We start from the raw sequence: 23,943 nt of genomic DNA, 5'->3' as shown, positions 1-23,943 counted from the left end.
ACAGTCAATAACAACTGTGTACAGAATCTGAGCACACACACAGTACACAACAACTGTGTACAGCATCTGAGCACACACAGGACACAACTGTGGACAATATCTGACCACACACAGGATACAACAACTGTGTTTGGTATCTTAGCACACACACAGTTTAGAACTGAGTACAGTATCCGAGCACACACACACCATACAAAGAGGACACAACAACTGTATACAGTATCTGAGCACACACACCACACAGGACACAACAACTGTGTACAGTATCTGAGCACAAACACACAGGACACAGCAACAGTGTACCGTTTCTGAGCACATCCACAGGACACAACAACTGTGTACAGTATCTGAGCTCAAACACAGGATACAACTGTGTACAGTATCTTAGCACACACAGGACACAACAACTGTGTACGGTATCTGAGCACACAGAGTAAACAACTGTGTACAGTATCTGAGCACACACCACACAAACAGGACATAGCAAATGTATACAGTGTCTGAGCACACACACCACACAGGACACAAAAACTGTATACTGTATCTTAGCACACACAGGACACAACTGTGTACAGTATCTGAGCACACACGCACAGGACACAACAACTGTCTACAGTACCTGAGCACACACACAGGACCCAACAACTGTGTACAGTATCTGAGCACACACAGGTCAGAGCTGTGCACAATATTTGAGTGCACATACAGGACACAACAACTGTGTACAACATCTGAGCACACACACACATACAGGACACAACAACTGTGTACAGTATCTGAGCACACACAGGACACAAAAACTGTGTACCGTATCTGAGCACACACACAGGACACAACAACAATGTGTACTGTATCTGAGGACAGACACAGGACACAGCTGTGTTCAGTATCTGAGCACACACACGCAGGACACATCAACTGTCTATAATATATGAGTACACACACAGGACACAACAATTGTGTACAATTTCTGAGCACACACACAGGACATAACTGTGTACAGTATCTGAGCACACACACACATAAAGGACACAACAACTGTGTACAATATTTGAGCAAACACAGTCAACAACAACTGTGTACAGAATCTGAGCACACACACAGTACACAACAACTGTGTACAGCATCTGAGCACACACAGGACACAACTGTGGACAATATCTGACCACACACAGGATACAACAACTGTGTTTGGTATCTTAGCACACACACACAGTTTAGAACTGAGTACAGTATCCGAGCACACACACACCATACAAAGAGGACACAACAACTGTATACAGTATCTGAGCACACACACCACACAGGACACAACAACTGTCTACAGTACCTGAGCACACACACAGGACCCAACAACTGTGTACAGTATCTGAGCACACACAGGACAGAGCTGTGCACAATATTTGAGAGCACATACAGGACACAACAACTGTGTACAACATCTGAGCACACACACACATACAGGACACAACAACTGTGTACAGTATCTGAGCACACACAGGACACAAAAACTGTGTACATTATCTGAGCACACACACAGGACACAACAACAATGTGTACTGTATCTGAGGACAGACACAGGACACAGCTGTGTTCAGTATCTGAGCACACACACGCAGGACACATCAACTGTCTATAATATATGAGTACACACACAGGACACAACAATTGTGTACAATTTCTGAGCACACACACAGGACATAACTGTGTAGAGTATCTGAGCACACACAGGGCACAACTGTGCACAATACCTATGGAAACACACACGACACAACAACTGTGTACAGTATCTGAGCACACACACATGATACAACAACTATGTACAGTACCTGAACGCACACAGGACACAACTGTTTACAGTATCTGAGCACACACAGGACACAACTGTGTACAATATCTGAGCACACACACACACATGACACAACAACTGTTTACCGTATCTGAGCACACACACACAAAAAGGACAAAACATCTGTGTACATTATCTGAGAACACACTAGACACATCAACTGTATTCAGTATCTGAGCACACACGCTGGACACAACAACTGTGTACGCTAGCGGAGCACACACACAGGAAGCAACAACTGTGTGCAGTATCTGAGCACACAGACAGGACACAACTGTGTACAATATCTGAGTGCACACGCAGGACACAACAACTGTGTACAGTAACTGAGCACACACAAGACACAACAACTGTGTACAGTATCTTGGCACACTCAGGACACAACATCTGTGTACAGTATCTGAACACACACAGGATACTGCTGTGCACAATATCTGAGAACACACACAGGACACAACAACTGTGTACAGTATCTGAGCGCACGCACACAGGACGCAACAACTGTGCATGGAATCTGAGCACTCACACAGGGCACAACTGTGTACAGTATCTCAGCACACAGAGGATACAACAACTGTGCACAGTATCAGAGCACACACAGGACACAACAACTGTGTACGGTATCTGAGCACACACACACAGTACACAACTGTGTGCAGTATCTGAGCACACACTCACCACACAAACAGGACACAACAACTGTATATAGTATCTGAGCACACACACCACACAGGACACAAAAACAGTATACTGTATCTGAGCACACACACAGGACACAACTGTGTACAGTATCTGAGCACACACGCACAGGACACAACAACTGTCTACAGTATCTGAGTACACACAATGGACACAACAACTGTGTGCAGTATCTGCGCACACAGACAGGACACAACTGTGTACAGTGTCTGAAAACACACAGGACACAACTGTGTACAATATATGAGTACACACGCAGGACACAACAACTGTGTACAGTAACTGACCACACACACAGGACACAGCAACTGTGTACAGTATCTTGGCACACTCAGGACACAACAACTGTGTACAGAATCTGAGCACACACAGGACACAGCTGTGCACAATATCTGAGAACACACACAGGACACAACAACTGTGTACAGTATCTGAGCACACACACACATAAAGGACACAACAACTGTGTACAATATTTGAGCAAAAACAGTCAACAACAACTGTGTACAGTATCTGAGCACACACACACATAAAGGACACAACAGCTGTGTACAATATTTGAGCAAACACAGTCAACAACAACTGTGTACAGAATCTGAGCACACACACAGTACACAACAACTGTGTACAGCATCTGAGCACACACAGGACACAACTGTGGACAATATCTGACCACACACAGGATACAACAACTGTGTTTGGTATCTTAGCACAGTTTAGAACTGAGTACAGTATCCGAGCACACACACACCATACAAAGAGGACACAACAACTGTATACAGTATCTGAGCACACACACCACACAGGACACAACAACTGTGTACAGTATCTGAGCACAAACACACAGGACACAGCAACTGTGTACCGTTTCTGAGCACATCCACAGGACACAACAACTGTGTACAGTATCTGAGCTCAAACACAGGATACAACTGTGTACAGTATCTTAGCACACACAGGACACAACAACTGTGTACGGTATCCGAGCACACAGAGTAAACAACTGTGTACAGTATCTGAGCACACACCACACAAACAGGACATAGCAAATGTATACAGTGTCTGAGCACACACACCACACAGGACACAAAAACTGTATACTGTATCTTAGCACACACAGGACACAACTGTGTACAGTATCTGAGCACACACGCACAGGACACAACAACTGTCTACAGTACCTGAGCACACACACAGGACCCAACAACTGTGTACAGTATCTGAGCACACACAGGACAGAGCTGTGCACAATGTTTGAGTGCACATACAGGACACAACAACTGTGTACAACATCTGAGCACACACACACATACAGGACACAACAACTGTGTACAGTATCTGAGCACACACAGGACACAAAAACTGTGTACCGTATCTGAGCACACACACAGGACACAACAACAATGTGTACTGTATCTGAGGACAGACACAGGACACAGCTGTGTTCAGTATCTGAGCACACACACGCAGGACACATCAACTGTCTATAATATATGAGTACACACACAGGACACAACAATTGTGTACAATTTCTGAGCACACACACAGGATATAACTGTGTAGAGTATCTGAGCACACACAGGGCACAACTGTGCACAATACCTATGGACACACACACGACACAACAACTGTGTACAGTATCTGAGCACACACACATGATACAACAACTATGTACAGTACCTGAACGCACACAGGACACAACTATTTACAGTATCTGAGCACACACAGGACACAACTGTGTACAATATCTGAGCACACACACACATGACACAACTGTTTACCGTATCTGAGCACACACACACAAAAAGGACAAAACATCTGTGTACATTATCTGAGAACACACTAGACACATCAACTGTATTCAGCATCTGAGCACACACGCTGGACACAACAACTGTGTACGCTAGCGGAGCACACACACAGGACACAACAACTGTGTGCAGTATCTGAACACACACAGGATACTGCTGTGCACAATATCTGAGAACACACACAGGACACAACAACTGTGTACAGTATCTGAGCGCACGCACACAGGACGCAACAACTGTGCATGGAATCTGAGCACTCACACAGGGCACAACTGTGTACAGTATCTCAGCACACAGAGGATACAACAACTGTGCACAGTATCAGAGCACACACAGGACACAACAACTGTGTACGGTATCTGAGCACACACACACAGTACACAACTGTGTGCAGTATCTGAGCACACACTCACCACACAAACAGGACACAACAACTGTATATAGTATCTGAGCACACACACCACACAGGATACAAAAACAGTATACTGTATCTGAGCACACACACAGGACACAACTGTGTACAGTATCTGAGCACACACGCACAGGACACAACAACTGTCTACAGTATCTGAGTACAAACAATGGACACAACAACTGTGTGCAGTATCTGTGCACACAGACAGGACACAACTGTGTACAGTATCTGAAAACACACAGGACACAACTGTGTACAATATCTGAGTACACACGCAGGACACAACAACTGTGTACAGTAACTGACCACACACACAGGACACAGCAACTGTGTACAGTATCTTGGCACACTCCGGACACAACAACCGTGTACAGAATCTGAGCACACACAGGACACAGCTGTGCACAATATCTGAGAACACACACAGGACACAACAACTGTGTACAGTATCTGAGCACACACACACATAAAGGACACAACAACTGTGTACATTATTTGAGCACACACAGTCAACAACAACTGTGTACAGAATCTGAGCACACACAGTACACAACAACTGTGTACAGCATCTGAGCACACAGAGGACACAACTGTGTACAATATCTGAGCACACACACAGGATACAACAACTGTGTATGGTATCTTAGCACACACACAGTTTAGAACTGAGTACAGTATCCGAGCACACACACACCATACAAAGAGGACACAACAACTGTATACAGTATCTGAGCACACACACCACACAGGACACAACAACTGTGTACAGTATCTGAGCACAAACACACAGGACACAGCAACTGTGTACCGTTTCTGAGCACATCCACAGGACACAACAACTGTGTACAGTATCTGAGCTCAAACACAGCATACAACTGTGTACAGTAGCTTAGCACACACAGGACACAACAACTGTTTACCGTATCTGAGCACACACAAACATATAGGACACAACAACTGTGTACATTATCTGAGCACACACTAGACACATCAACTGTATTCAGTATCTGAGCACACACGCTGGACACAACAACTGTGTACGCTAGCGGAGCACACAGACATGACACAACAACTGTGTGCAGTATCTGAGCACACAGACAGGACACAACTGTGTACAGTATCTGAAAACACACAGGACACAACTGTGTACAATAACTGAGTACACACGCAGGACACAACAACTGTGTACAGTAACTGAGCACACACAGGACACAACAACTGTGTACAGTATCTTGGCACACTCAGGACACAACAACTGTGTACAATATCTGAACACACACAGGACACAGCTGTGCACAATATCTGAGAACACACACAGGACACAACAACTGTGTACAGTATCTGAGCACACACACCACACAGGACACAACAACTGTGTACAGTATCTGAGCACAAACACACAGGACACAGCAACTGTGTACCGTTTCTGAGCACATCCACAGGACACAATAACTGTGTACAGTATCTGAGCTCAAACACAGCATACAACTGTGTAAAGTATCTTAGCACACACAGGACACAACAACTGTGTACGGTATCTGAGCACACACACACAGTACACAACTGTGTGCAGTATCTGAGCACACACTCACCACACAAACAGGACACAACAACTGTATATAGTATCTGAGCACACACACCACACAGGACACAAAAAGTGTATACTGTATCTTAGCACATACAGGACACAACCTTGTACAGTATCTGAGCGCACACGCACAGGACACAACAACTGTCTACAGTACCTGAGCACACACACAGGACCCAACAACTGTGTACAGTATCTGAGCACACACAGGACAGAGCTGTGCACAATATTTGAGAGCACATACAGGACACAACAACTGTGTACAACATGTGAGCACACACACACATACAGGACACAACAACTGTGTACAGTATCTGAGCACACACAGGACACAAAAACTGTGTACATTATCTGAGCACACACACAGGACACAACAACAATGTGTACTGTATCTGAGGACAGACACAGGACACAGCTGTGTTCAGTATCTGAGCACACACACGCAGGACACATCAACTGTCTACAATATTTGAGTACACACACAGGACACAACAATTGTGTACAATTTCTGAGCACACACACAGGACATAACTGTGTAGAGTATCTGAGCACACACAGGGCACAACTGTGCACAATATCTATGGAAACACACACGACACAACAACTGTGTACAGTATCTGAGCACACACACATGATACAACAACTATGTACAGTACCTGAATGCACACAGGACACAACTGTTTACAGTATCTGAGCACACATAGGACATAACTGTGTACAATATCTGAGCACACACACACATGACACAACAACTGTTTACCGTATCTGAGCACACACACACATATAGGACACAACAACTGTGTATATTATCTGAGCACACACTAGACACATCAACTGTATTCAGTATCTGAGCACACACACTGGACACAACAACTGTGTACGCTCGCGGAGCACACACACAGGACACAACAACTGTGTTCAGTATCTGAGCACGCCCACACAGGACACAACAACTGTGTACAGTATCTGAGCACAAACACACAGGACACAGCAACTGTGTACCGTATCTGAGCACATCCACAGGACACAACAACGGTGTACAGTATCTGAGCTCAAACATAGGATACAACTGTGTACAGTATCTAAGCACACACAGGACACAACAAGTGTGTACGGTATCTGAGCAAACACACACAGTACACAACTGTGTACAGTATCTCAGCACACACCGCACAAACAGGACATAGCAAATATATACAGTATCGGAGCACACACACTACACAGGACACAAAAACTGTATACTGTATCTTAGCACACACAGGACACAACTGTGTACAGTATCTGAGCACACACGCACAGGACACAACAACTGTCTACAGTACCTGAGCGCACACACAGGACACAACAACTGTTTACAATATCGTAGCACACTCAGGACTCAACAACTGTGTACAGTTCCTGAGCACACACAACATACACACAGGACACAACAACTGTGTACGGTATCTGAGCACACACACACAGTACACAACTGTGTACAGTATCTCAGCACACACCACGCAAACAGGACATAGCAAATGTATACAGTGTCTGAGCACACACACCACACAGGACACAAAATCTGTATACTGTATCTTAGCACACACAGGACACAACTGTGTACAGTATCTGAGCACAAACACAGAACACAACAGCTGTGTACAGTATATTAGCACACTCAGGACCCAACAACTGTGTACAGTATCTGAGCACACACAGGACAGAGCTGTGCACAATATTTGAGAAAACATACAGGACACAACAACTGTGTACAACATCTGAGCACACACACACACATACAGGACACAACAACTGTGTACAGTATCTGAGCACAAACAGGACACAAAAACTGCGTACAGCATCTGAGCACAAACACACAGGACACAAGAACAATGTGTACTGTATCTGAGGGCAGACACAGGACACAGCTGTGTTCAGTATCTGAGCACACACACGCAGGACACATCAACTGTCTACAATATATGAGTACACACACAGGTGACAACAATTGTGTACAATTTCAGAGCACACACACAGGACATAACTGTGTAGAGAATCTGAGCACACACAGGGCACAACTGTGAAAAATATATATTGAAACACACACGACACAACAACTGTTTTCAGTAACTGAGCACACACAGGACACAACAGTGTATAATATCTGAGCACACACATACATGACACAACAACTGTTTACCGTATGTGAGCACACAGACACATACAGGACACAACAACTGTGTACATTATCTGAGCACACACTAGACACATCAGCTGTATTCAGTATCTGAGCACACACGCTGGACACAACAACTGTGTTCAGTATCTGAGCACGCCCACACAGGGCACAACAACTGTGTACAGTATCTGAGCACAAACACACAGGACACAGCAACTGTGTAGCGTATCTGAGCGCATCCACAGGACACAATAACTGTGTACAGTATCTGATCTCAAACACAGGATACAACTGTGTAAAGTATCTTAGCACACACAGGACACAACAACTGTGTACGGTATCTGAACACACACACACAGTACACAACTGTGTACAGTATCTGAGCACACACCACACAAACTGGACATAGCAAATGTATACAGTGTCTGAGCACACACACCACACAGGACACAAAAACTGTATACTGTATCTTAGCACACACAGGACACAACTGTGTACAGTATCTGAGCACACACGCACAGGACACAACAACTGTCTACAGTACCTGAGCACACACACAGGACACAACAACTGTGTACAGTATCGTAGCAAACTCAGGACCCAACAACTGTGTACAGTATCTGAGCACACACTAGACACATCAACTGTATTCAGTATCTGAGCACACACGCTGGACACAACAACTGTGTACGCTAGCTGAGCACATACACAGGACACAACAGCAGTGTTCAGTATATGAGCACACAGACAGGACACATCTGTGTACAGTATCTGAACACACAAAGGACACATCTGTGTACAATATCTGAGTACACACACAGGACGCAACAACTGGGCACAGTATCTGAGCAAACACAGGACACAACAAATGTGTACAGTATCTGAGCGCACACAGGACACAACTGTGCACAATATCTGAGCACACACACAGGATACAACAACTGTGTATGGTATCTTAGCACACACACAGTATAGAACTGAGTACAGTATCCGAGAACACACACAACATACAAACAGGACACAACAACGGTACACAGTATCTGAGCACACACACCACACAGGACACAACAACTGTGTACAGTATCTGAGCACAAACACACAGGACACAGCAACTGTGTACCGTATCTGAGCACATCCACAGGACACAACAACTGTGTACAGTATCTGAGCTCAAACACAGGATACAACTGTGTACAATATCTTAGCACACACAGGACACAACAACTGTGTACGGTATCTGAGCACACACACACAGTACACAACTGTGTACAGTATCTGAGCACACACCACACAAACAGGACATAGCAAATGTATACAGTGTCTGAGCACACACACCACACAGGACACAAAAACTGTATACTGTATCTGAGCACACACAGGACACAACTGTGTACAGTATCTGAGCACACACGCACAGGAAACAACAACTGTCTACACTACCTGAGCACACACACAGGACCCAACAACTGTTTACAGTATCTGAGCACACACAGGACAGAGCTATGCACAATATTTGAGAGCACATACAGGACACAACAACTGTGTACAACATCTGAGCACACACACACACATACAGGACACAACAACTGTGCACAGTATCTGAGCACAAACACACAGGACACAGCAACTGTGTACCGTTTCTGAGCACATCCACAGGACACAACAACTGTGTACAGTATCTGAGCTCAAACACAGGATACAACTGTGTACAGTATCTTAGCACACACAGGACACAACAACTGTGTACGGTATCTGAGCACACACACAGTACACAACTGTGTACAGTATCTCAGCACACACCACACAAACAGGACATAGCAAATGTATACAGTATCTGAGCACACACGCACAGGACACAACAACCGTCTACAGTACCTGAGCACACACACAGGACACAACGACTGTTTACAGTATCATAGCACACTCAGGACCCAACAACAGTGTACAGTACCCGAGCACAAACAGGGCACAACAACTGTGTACAGTATCTGAGCGCACACAGGACACAACTGTGTACAATATCTGAGCACACACAGGATACAACAACTGTGTATGGTATCTTAGCACACGCACAGTATAGAACTGAGTACAGTTTCCAAGCACACACACACCATACAAACAGGACACAACAACTGTGTACAGTATCTGAGCGCACACAGGACACAACTGTGTACAATATCTGAGCACACACAGGATACAACAACTGTGTATGGTATCTTAGCACACGCACAGTATAGAACTGAGTACAGTTTCCAAGCACACACACACCATACAAACAGGACACAACAACTGTATACAGTATCTGAGCACACACACCACACAGGACACAACAACTGTGTACAGTATCTGAGCACAAACTCACAGGACACAGCAACTGTGTCCCGTATCTGAGCACATCCATAGGACACAACAACTGTGCACAGTACCTGAGTTCAAACACAGGATACAACTGTGTACAGTATCTTAGCACACACAGGACACAACAACTGTGTACGTTATCTGAGCACACACCACACAAACAGGACATAGCAAATGTATACAGTGTCTGTGCACACACACCACACAGGACACAAAATCTGTATACTGTATCTTAGCACACACAGGACACAACTGTGTACAGAATCTGAGCACACACACAGAACACAACAACTGTGTACAGTATCTTAGCATACACAGGACAGAGCTGTGCACAATATTTGAGTACACATACAGGACACAACAACTGTGTACAACATCTGAGCACACACACACATACAGGACACAACATCTGTGTACAGTATCTGAGCACGCCCACACAGGACACAACAACTGTGTACAGTATCAGAGCACAAACACACAGGACACAGCAACTGTGTTCAGTATCTGAGCACATCCACAGGACAAAACAACTGTGTACAGTATCTGAGCACAAACACACAGGACACAGCAACTGTGTCCCGTATCTGAGCACATCCACAGGACACAACAACTGTGTACAGTATCTGAGCTCAAACACAGGATACAACTGTGTACAGTATCTTAGCACACACAGGATACAACAACTGTGTATGGTATCTGAACACACACACACAGTACACAACTGTGTACAGTATCTGAGCACACACCACACAAACTGGACATAGCAAATGTATACAGTGTCTGAGCACACACACCACACAGGACACAAAAACTGTATACTGTATCTTAGCACACACAGGACACAACTGAGTACAGTATCTGAGCACACACGCACAGGACACAACAACTGTCTACAGTACCTGTGCACACACAGGACACAACAACTGTGTACAGTATCGTAGCACACTCAGGACCCAACAACTGTATACAGTATCTGAGCACATACTAGACACATCAACTGTTTTCAGTATCTGAGCACACACGCTGGACACAACAACTGTGTACACTAGCTGAGCACACACACAGGACGCAACAACTGTGTTCAGTATCTGAGCAAGCCCACACAGGACACAACAACTGTGTACAGTATCTGAGCACAAACACACAGGACACAGCAACTGTGTACCGTATCTGAGCACATCCACAGGACACAACAACTGTGTACAGTATCTGATCTCAAACACAGGATACAACTGTGTACAGTATCTTAGCACACACAGAACACAACAACTGTGTACGTTATCTGAGCACACACACACAGTACACAACTGAGTACAGTATCTGAGCACACACCACACAAACAGGACATAGCAAATGTATACAGTGTCTGAGCACACACACCACACAGGACACAAAATCTGTATACTGTATCTTAGCACACACAGGACACAACTGTGTACAGTATCTGAGCGCACACGCACAGGACACAACAACTGTCTACAGTACCTGAGCACACACACAGGACATATCAACTGTGTACAGTATCTTAGCACACTCAGGACCCAACAACAGTGTACAGTATCTGAGCACACACAGGACAGAGCTGTGCACAATATTTGAGAACGCATACAGGACACAACAACTGTTTACAGTATCTGAGCACACACACACAGGACACAACAACAAAGTGTACTGTATCTGAGGACAGACACAGGACACAGCTGTGTTCAGTATCTGAGCACACACACGCAGGACACATCAACTGTCTACAATATATGAGTACACACACAGGACACAACAATTGTGTACAATTTCTGAGCACACACACAGGACATAACTGTGTAGAGTATCTGAGCACACACAGGCACAACTGTGCACAATATCTATGGAAACACACACGACACTACAATTGTGTACAGTATCTGAGCACACACATAGTATACAACAACTATGTACAGTACCTGAACACACACTGGACACAACTGTGTACAATATCTGAGCGCACACACATGACACAACAACTGTTTACCGTATCTGAGCACACACACATACAGGACACAACAACTGTGTACATTATCTGAGCACACACTAGACACATCAAATGTATTCAGTATCTGAGCACACACGTTGGACACAACAACTGTGTACGCTAGCTGAACACACACAGGACACAACAACTGTGTTCAGTATCTGAGCACGCCCACACAGGACACAACAACTGTGTACAGTATCTTAGCACACACAGGACACAACAACTGTGTACGGTCTCTGAGCACACACACACAAAACACAAATGTGTACAGTATCTGAGCACACACCACCAAACACGACATAGCAAATGTATACAGTGTCTGAGCACACACACCTCACAGGACACAAAAACTGTATACTGTATCTTAGCACACACAGGACACAACTGTGTACAGCATCTGAGCACACACGCACAGGACACAACAACTGTCTACTGTACCTGAGCACACACACAGGACCCAAAAACTGTGTACAGTATCTGAGCACACACAGGACAGAGCTGTGCACAATATTTGAGAACACATACAGGACACAACAACTGTGTACAACATCTGAGCACACACACACACATACAGGACACAACAACTGTGTACAGTATCTGAGCACACACAGGACACAAAAACTGTGTACAGTATCTGAGCACACACACAGGACACAACAACAAAGTGTACTGTATCTGAGGACAGACACAGGACACAGCTGTGTTCAGTATCTGAGCACACACACGCAGGACACATCAGCTGTCTACAATATATGAGTCCACACACAGGACACAACAATTGTGCACAATTTCTGAGCACACACACAGGACATAACTGTGTAGAGTATCTGAGCAGACACATTGCACAACTGTGCACAATATCTATGGAAACACACGCGACACAACAACTGTGTACAGTATTTGAGCACACACACAGGATGCAACAACTATGTACAGTACCTGAACGCACACAGGTCACAACTGTTTACAGTATCTGAGCACACACAGCACGCAACTGTGTACAATATCTGAGCACACACACACATGACACAACAACTGTTTACCGTATCTGAGCACACACACACATACAGGACACGACAACTGTGCACATTATCTGAGCACACACTAGACGCATCAACTGTATTCAGTATCTGAGCACACACGCTGGACACATCAACTGTGTACGCTAGCTGAGCACAAACACAGGACACAACAACTGTGTTCAGTATATGAGCGCGCAGACACAGGACACAACAACGGTGTACACTATCTGAGCACACACACACACACGACATCACAATGGTGTACATTATCTGAGCACACACAGGACACAACTGTGTACAATATCTGAGCACACACACATTGGGGATACAACCACTGTGTATAGTATCTTAGCACACACACAGTATAGAACTGTGTACATTATCCAAGCACACACACACCACACAAACAGGGCACAACAACTGTGTACAGTATCTGAGCACAAACACACAGGACACAGCAACTGTGTACCGTATCTGAGCACATCCACAGAACACAACCACTGTGTACAGTATCTGAGCTCAAACACAGGATACAACTGTGTATAGTATCTGAGCACACACAGGACACAACAACTGTGTACGGTATCTGGGCACACACACACAGTACAGAACTGTGTACAGTATCTGAGCACACACACCACACAAATAGGGCATAGCAAATGTATACAGTATCTGAGCACACACACCACACAGGACACAAAAACTGTGTACATTATCTGAGCTCACACAGGACACAACTGTGTACGGTATCTGAGCACACATGCACAGGACACAACAACTGTCTACAGTACCTGAGCACACACACAGGACACAACAACTGTGTACAATATCTGAGCACACAGACAGGACATAACTGTGTACAGTATATGAACACACACAGGACACAACTGTGTACAATATCTGAGTACACACGCAGGACACAACAACTGTGTATAGTAACTGAGCACACACACAGGACACAATAACTGTGTACAGTATCTTAGCACACTCAGGACACAACAAATGTGTACAGTATCTGAGCGCACACAGGACACAGCTGTGCACAATATTTGACAACACATACAGGACACAACAACTGTGTACAGCATCTGAGAACACACACACATACAGGACACAACAACTGTGTACAGTATCTGAGCACACACAGGACACAAAAATTGTCTGCAGTATCTGAGCACACACGCGCAAGACACAACAACTGTCTACAATATATGAGTACACACACAGGACACCACAATTGTGTACAGTTTCTGAACACACACAGGACATAACTGTGTAGAGTATCTGAGCACACACAGGGCACAACTGTGCACAATATCTATGGAAACACACACGACACAACAACTGTGTACAGTATCTGAGCACACACACAGGACACCACAACTGTGTACAGTACCTGAACGCACACAGGACACAACTGTTTACAGTATCTGAGCACACACAGGACACAACTGTGTACAATATCTGAGCACACACACACATGACACAACAACTGTTTACCGTATCTGAGCGCACGCACATACAGGACACACAACTGTATTCAGTACCTGAGCAAACACGCTGGACACAATAACTGTGTACGCTAGCTGAGCACACACACAGCACACAACAACTGTGTACAGTATCTGAGCACACACACACAGGTCACAAAAACGGTGTACGCTATCTGAGCACACACACAAGACATCACAACGGTGTACATTATCTGAGCACACGCAGGACACAACTGTGTTCAGTATCTGAGCACACACAGGACACAACTGTGTACAATATCTGAGCACACACACAGGATACAACAGCTGTGTACAGTATCTGAGCACACACAGTCACTACTGTGTACAGTATCTGAGCACGCACACACACAAGGCACAACAACTGTTTATAGTATCTGAGCACACACAGGACACAACTGTGTACAATATCTGAGCACAGACACAGGACACAATAACTGTGTACAGTATCTGAGCATATACACAGGGCACAACAACTTTGTACGATATATTAACACACACACAGTACTCAACTGTGTACAGTATCTGAGCACACACCACACAAACAGGACACAACAACTGTATACAGTATCTGGGCACACACACCAAACAGGACAGAACAACTGTGTACAGTATCTGAGCACACACACAAAGGACAGAGCAACAGGATACCGTATCTGAGCACACACACAGGACACGACAACTGTGTACAGTATCTGAGCATATACACAGGCACAACAACTTTGTACGAAATCTTAACACACACACAGGACACAACTATGTACAGTATCTGAGCACACACAGGACACAACAACTGTGTACGGGATCAGAGGAGACACACACAGTGCACAACTGTGTACAGTATCTGAGGGCACACACACCACACAAACAGGACACAACAACTGTATACAGTTTCTGAGCACACAAACCACACAAGTTAAAACAAATGTGCACGGTCTCTGAGGAAACACACAGGACACAACTGTGTACAGTATCTGAGCACATACACACAGGACACTACAACTGTCTACAAAATTTAAGCACACACAGGACACAACAACCGTGTACAGTATCTCAGAACACTCACAGGACATAACTGTGTACAATATCTGAGGACACACGCAGTACACAGCAACTGTGTACAGTATCTGAGCACACACCACACAAACTGGACATAGCAAATGTATACAGTGTCTGAGCACACACACCACACAGGACACAAAAACTGTATACGGTATCTTAGCACACACAGGACACAACTGAGTACAGTATCTGAGCACACACGCACAGGACACAACAACTGTCTACAGTACCTGTGCACACACAGGACACAACAACTGTGTACAGTATCGTAGCACACTCAGGACCCAACAACTGTATACAGTATCTGAGCACACACTAGACACATCAACTGTTTTCAGTATCTGAGCACACACGCTGGACACAACAACTGTGTACACTAGCTGAGCACACACACAGGACGCAACAACTGTGTTCAGTATCTGAGCAAGCCCACACAGGACACAACAACTGTGTACAGTATCTGAGCACAAACACACAGGACACAGCAACTGTGTACCGTATCTGAGCACATCCACAGGACACAACAACTGTGTACAGTATCTGATCTCAAACACAGGATACAACTGTGTACAGTATCTTAGCACACACAGAACACAACAACTGTGTACGTTATCTGAGCACACACACACAGTACACAACTGAGTACAGTATCTGAGCACACACCACACAAACAGGACATAGCAAATGTATACAGTGTCTGAGCACACACACCACACAGGACACAAAATCTGTATACTGTATCTTAGCACACACAGGACACAACTGTGTACAGTATCTGAGCGCACACGCACAGGACACAACAACTGTCTACAGTACCTGAGCACACACACAGGACATATCAACTGTGTACAGTATCTTAGCACACTCAGGACCCAACAACAGTGTACAGTATCTGAGCACACACAGGACAGAGCTGTGCACAATATTTGAGAACGCATACAGGACACAACAACTGTTTACAGTATCTGAGCACACACACACAGGACACAACAACAAAGTGTACTGTATCTGAGGACAGACACAGGACACAGCTGTGTTCAGTATCTGAGCACACACACGCAGGACACATCAACTGTCTACAATATATGAGTACACACACAGGACACAACAATTGTGTACAATTTCTGAGCACACACACAGGACATAACTGTGTAGAGTATCTGAGCACACACAGGCACAACTGTGCACAATATCTATGGAAACACACACGACACTACAATTGTGTACAGTATCTGAGCACACACATAGTATACAACAACTATGTACAGTACCTGAACACACACTGGACACAACTGTGTACAATATCTGAGCGCACACACATGACACAACAACTGTTTACCGTATCTGAGCACACACACATACAGGACACAACAACTGTGTACATTATCTGAGCACACACTAGACACATCAAATGTATTCAGTATCTGAGCACACACGTTGGACACAACAACTGTGTACGCTAGCTGAACACACACAGGACACAACAACTGTGTTCAGTATCTGAGCACGCCCACACAGGACACAACAACTGTGTACAGTATCTTAGCACACACAGGACACAACAACTGTGTACGGTCTCTGAGCACACACACACAAAACACAAATGTGTACAGTATCTGAGCACACACCACCAAACACGACATAGCAAATGTATACAGTGTCTGAGCACACACACCTCACAGGACACAAAAACTGTATACTGTATCTTAGCACACACAGGACACAACTGTGTACAGCATCTGAGCACACACGCACAGGACACAACAACTGTCTACTGTACCTGAGCACACACACAGGACCCAAAAACTGTGTACAGTATCTGAGCACACACAGGACAGAGCTGTGCACAATATTTGAGAACACATACAGGACACAACAACTGTGTACAACATCTGAGCACACACACACACATACAGGACACAACAACTGTGTACAGTATCTGAGCACACACAGGACACAAAAACTGTGTACAGTATCTGAGCACACACACAGGACACAACAACAAAGTGTACTGTATCTGAGGACAGACACAGGACACAGCTGTGTTCAGTATCTGAGCACACACACGCAGGACACATCAGCTGTCTACAATATATGAGTCCACACACAGGACACAACAATTGTGCACAATTTCTGAGCACACACACAGGACATAACTGTGTAGAGTATCTGAGCAGACACATTGCACAACTGTGCACAATATCTATGGAAACACACGCGACACAACAACTGTGTACAGTATTTGAGCACACACACAGGATGCAACAACTATGTACAGTACCTGAACGCACACAGGTCACAACTGTTTACAGTATCTGAGCACACACAGCACGCAACTGTGTACAATATCTGAGCACACACACACATGACACAACAACTGTTTACCGTATCTGAGCACACACACACATACAGGACACGACAACTGTGCACATTATCTGAGCACACACTAGACGCATCAACTGTATTCAGTATCTGAGCACACACGCTGGACACATCAACTGTGTACGCTAGCTGAGCACAAACACAGGACACAACAACTGTGTTCAGTATATGAGCGCGCAGACACAGGACACAACAACGGTGTACACTATCTGAGCACACACACACACACGACATCACAATGGTGTACATTATCTGAGCACACACAGGACACAACTGTGTACAATATCTGAGCACACACACATTGGGGATACAACCACTGTGTATAGTATCTTAGCACACACACAGTATAGAACTGTGTACATTATCCAAGCACACACACACCACACAAACAGGGCACAACAACTGTGTACAGTATCTGAGCACAAACACACAGGACACAGCAACTGTGTACCGTATCTGAGCACATCCACAGAACACAACCACTGTGTACAGTATCTGAGCTCAAACACAGGATACAACTGTGTATAGTATCTGAGCACACACAGGACACAACAACTGTGTACGGTATCTGGGCACACACACACAGTACAGAACTGTGTACAGTATCTGAGCACACACACCACACAAATAGGGCATAGCAAATGTATACAGTATCTGAGCACACACACCACACAGGACACAAAAACTGTGTACATTATCTGAGCTCACACAGGACACAACTGTGTACGGTATCTGAGCACACATGCACAGGACACAACAACTGTCTACAGTACCTGAGCACACACACAGGACACAACAACTGTGTACAATATCTGAGCACACAGACAGGACATAACTGTGTACAGTATATGAACACACACAGGACACAACTGTGTACAATATCTGAGTACACACGCAGGACACAACAACTGTGTATAGTAACTGAGCACACACACAGGACACAATAACTGTGTACAGTATCTTAGCACACTCAGGACACAACAAATGTGTACAGTATCTGAGCGCACACAGGACACAGCTGTGCACAATATTTGACAACACATACAGGACACAACAACTGTGTACAGCATCTGAGAACACACACACATACAGGACACAACAACTGTGTACAGTATCTGAGCACACACAGGACACAAAAATTGTCTGCAGTATCTGAGCACACACGCGCAAGACACAACAACTGTCTACAATATATGAGTACACACACAGGACACCACAATTGTGTACAGTTTCTGAACACACACAGGACATAACTGTGTAGAGTATCTGAGCACACACAGGGCACAACTGTGCACAATATCTATGGAAACACACACGACACAACAACTGTGTACAGTATCTGAGCACACACACAGGACACCACAACTGTGTACAGTACCTGAACGCACACAGGACACAACTGTTTACAGTATCTGAGCACACACAGGACACAACTGTGTACAATATCTGAGCACACACACACATGACACAACAACTGTTTACCGTATCTGAGCGCACGCACATACAGGACACACAACTGTATTCAGTACCTGAGCAAACACGCTGGACACAATAACTGTGTACGCTAGCTGAGCACACACACAGCACACAACAACTGTGTACAGTATCTGAGCACACACACACAGGTCACAAAAACGGTGTACGCTATCTGAGCACACACACAAGACATCACAACGGTGTACATTATCTGAGCACACGCAGGACACAACTGTGTTCAGTATCTGAGCACACACAGGACACAACTGTGTACAATATCTGAGCACACACACAGGATACAACAGCTGTGTACAGTATCTGAGCACACACAGTCACTACTGTGTACAGTATCTGAGCACGCACACACACAAGGCACAACAACTGTTTATAGTATCTGAGCACACACAGGACACAACTGTGTACAATATCTGAGCACAGACACAGGACACAATAACTGTGTACAGTATCTGAGCATATACACAGGGCACAACAACTTTGTACGATATATTAACACACACACAGTACTCAACTGTGTACAGTATCTGAGCACACACCACACAAACAGGACACAACAACTGTATACAGTATCTGGGCACACACACCAAACAGGACAGAACAACTGTGTACAGTATCTGAGCACACACACAAAGGACAGAGCAACAGGATACCGTATCTGAGCACACACACAGGACACGACAACTGTGTACAGTATCTGAGCATATACACAGGCACAACAACTTTGTACGAAATCTTAACACACACACAGGACACAACTATGTACAGTATCTGAGCACACACAGGACACAACAACTGTGTACGGGATCAGAGGAGACACACACAGTGCACAACTGTGTACAGTATCTGAGGGCACACACACCACACAAACAGGACACAACAACTGTATACAGTTTCTGAGCACACAAACCACACAAGTTAAAACAAATGTGCACGGTCTCTGAGGAAACACACAGGACACAACTGTGTACAGTATCTGAGCACATACACACAGGACACTACAACTGTCTACAAAATTTAAGCACACACAGGACACAACAACCGTGTACAGTATCTCAGAACACTCACAGGACATAACTGTGTACAATATCTGAGGACACACGCAGTACACAGCAACTGTGTACAGTATCTGAGCACACATGCGCACAGAAACCAACGACGGTGTGCAGTATATGAGCACACACAGAACACAACTGTGTACAGTATCTGAGCACACACAGGACACAACTGTGTACAGTATCTGAGCGGACACACGTAGGACACAAAAACTGTGTATGCTATCTGAGCACTCACACACAGTGCACAACAACTGTGTGCAATATCTCAGCACACAGAGGACACAACAACTGTGTACAATATCTGAGCACACACAGGACACATCTGTGTACAGTATCGGAGCACACACACGTAGGACACCTCAACTGTGTACATTATCTGAGCACACACACAAACAGGACACAGCAATTGTGTACAGAATCTGAGCACGCACACAGGAGGCAACTGTGTACAGTATCTGAGCACACACAGGACATAACTGTGTACAATATCTGAGGACACACACAGACAGGAAGCAACAACTGTGTACAGTATCTGAGCACACACATACAGTACACAACTGTGTACAATATATGAGCACACACACACCACACAAACAGGACACAACAAGTGCATTCAGTACCTGAGCACCCACACATATAGGACACATCAACTGTGTACAGTATCTGAGCGCACTCACACACAGGACAACACAACAGTGTACGGATTCTTAGCACAACACACCGTACACAACTGTGTATAGTATCTCAGCACGCACACACCACAAATGACACAACAACAATGTGCACTGTATCTGAGCACACACACCGGACACAACAACTGTGCACAGTATCTGAGCAGAAACAGGACACAACAGTCTACAATTTCTGACTACACACAGGACACAACAACTATGTACAGTATCTGAGCACACACACACATACAGAACACAGCAACTGTGTACAGTATCTGAGCACACAATCACAGGGTACAACAACTGTGTACGCTAGCTGAGCACACACACAGGACACAACAACTTTGTACAGTATCTGAGCACACACAGGACACAACTATGCAGAGTATCTGAGCACACAAATGCACACACAGGACACAACAACTTTCTACAGTATCTGAGCACACACAGGACACAACAACGGTGTACACTATCTGAGCACAAACACAGGGCACCACAACTGTGTACAGTATCTGAGCACACACACAGGACATAACTGTGTACAATATCTGAGGACACACAAAGGATACACCAACTGTATATATTATCTGAGCACACACAGGACACAACAACTGTGTACAGTATCTTAGCACACACAGAACACAACAACTGTGTACAGTATCTTACCACACACACAGTATACTAGTGTGTACGGTATCTGAGCACACACACACACCACACAAACAGGACACAACAACTGTATACAGTATCTGAGCACACAGACCACACAGAGGACACAGCAACTGTGTACCGAATCTGAGGACAGACAGGACACATCAACTGTGTACATTATCTAAACACACACACAGGACACAAGTGTGCACAGTATCTGAGCACACACACCACACAAGCAGGACACAACAACTGTATACAGTAACTAAGCACACACATAAAACCGGACACAACAACTGTGAACGGTATCTGAGCACACATACAGGACACAACTGTGCACAGTATCTGAGCGCACACGCAAGGCACAACAACTGTGTACAGTATCTGAGCACACACACAGACATAAATGTGTACAATATCTGAGGACACACAAAGGACACAACAACTGTATATATTATCTGAGCACACAGGACACAACAACTGTGTACAGTATCTGAGCATACACAGAAGACAACAACTGTTTACAGAATCTGAGCACACAAAGGACACAACTGTGTACAATATCCGATAGCACAGCCACTGACACAACAACTTTGTACAGTATCTGAGAATACACACACATACAGGACACAACAACTGTGGACATTATCTGAGCACACACCGGTCACAAAAACTGTGCACCGTATCTGAACACACACACACGCAGGACACAGCAGCTGTAACGGTAGCTGAGCACAGAAACAGGGCACTATAACTGTGTACAGTATCTGAGCCCACATACAGGACACAACAACGGTGTGCACACACACACAGAACAGAACAACTGTGTACAGAATCTGAGCACACAGAGGACACAACTGTGTACAGTATCTGAGCAGACACATGACACAACTGTTTACAATATCTGAGCACACACACACAGAGGATATAACAACTGTGTACAGTATCTGAGCACACGCACACAGGACACAACAACTGTGCACGGAATCTGAGAACTCACACACAGGACACAGCTGTGTACAGTATCTCAGCACACAGGGGACACAACAACTGTGTACAGTATCAGAGCACACACATGACACAACAACTGTGTACGGTATCTGAGCACACACACACAGTACACACCTGTGTACAGTATGTGAGCACACACACCACACAAACAGGACACAACAACTGTATACAGTATCTGACCACACACACCACACA

This window comes from Cetorhinus maximus, chromosome 20, assembly GCF_964194155.1.
Source record: "Cetorhinus maximus chromosome 20, sCetMax3.hap1.1, whole genome shotgun sequence".
In the NCBI taxonomy this organism is placed as follows: Eukaryota; Metazoa; Chordata; class Chondrichthyes; order Lamniformes; family Cetorhinidae; genus Cetorhinus; species Cetorhinus maximus.
Note: the sequence above shows the minus strand (reverse complement) of the source record.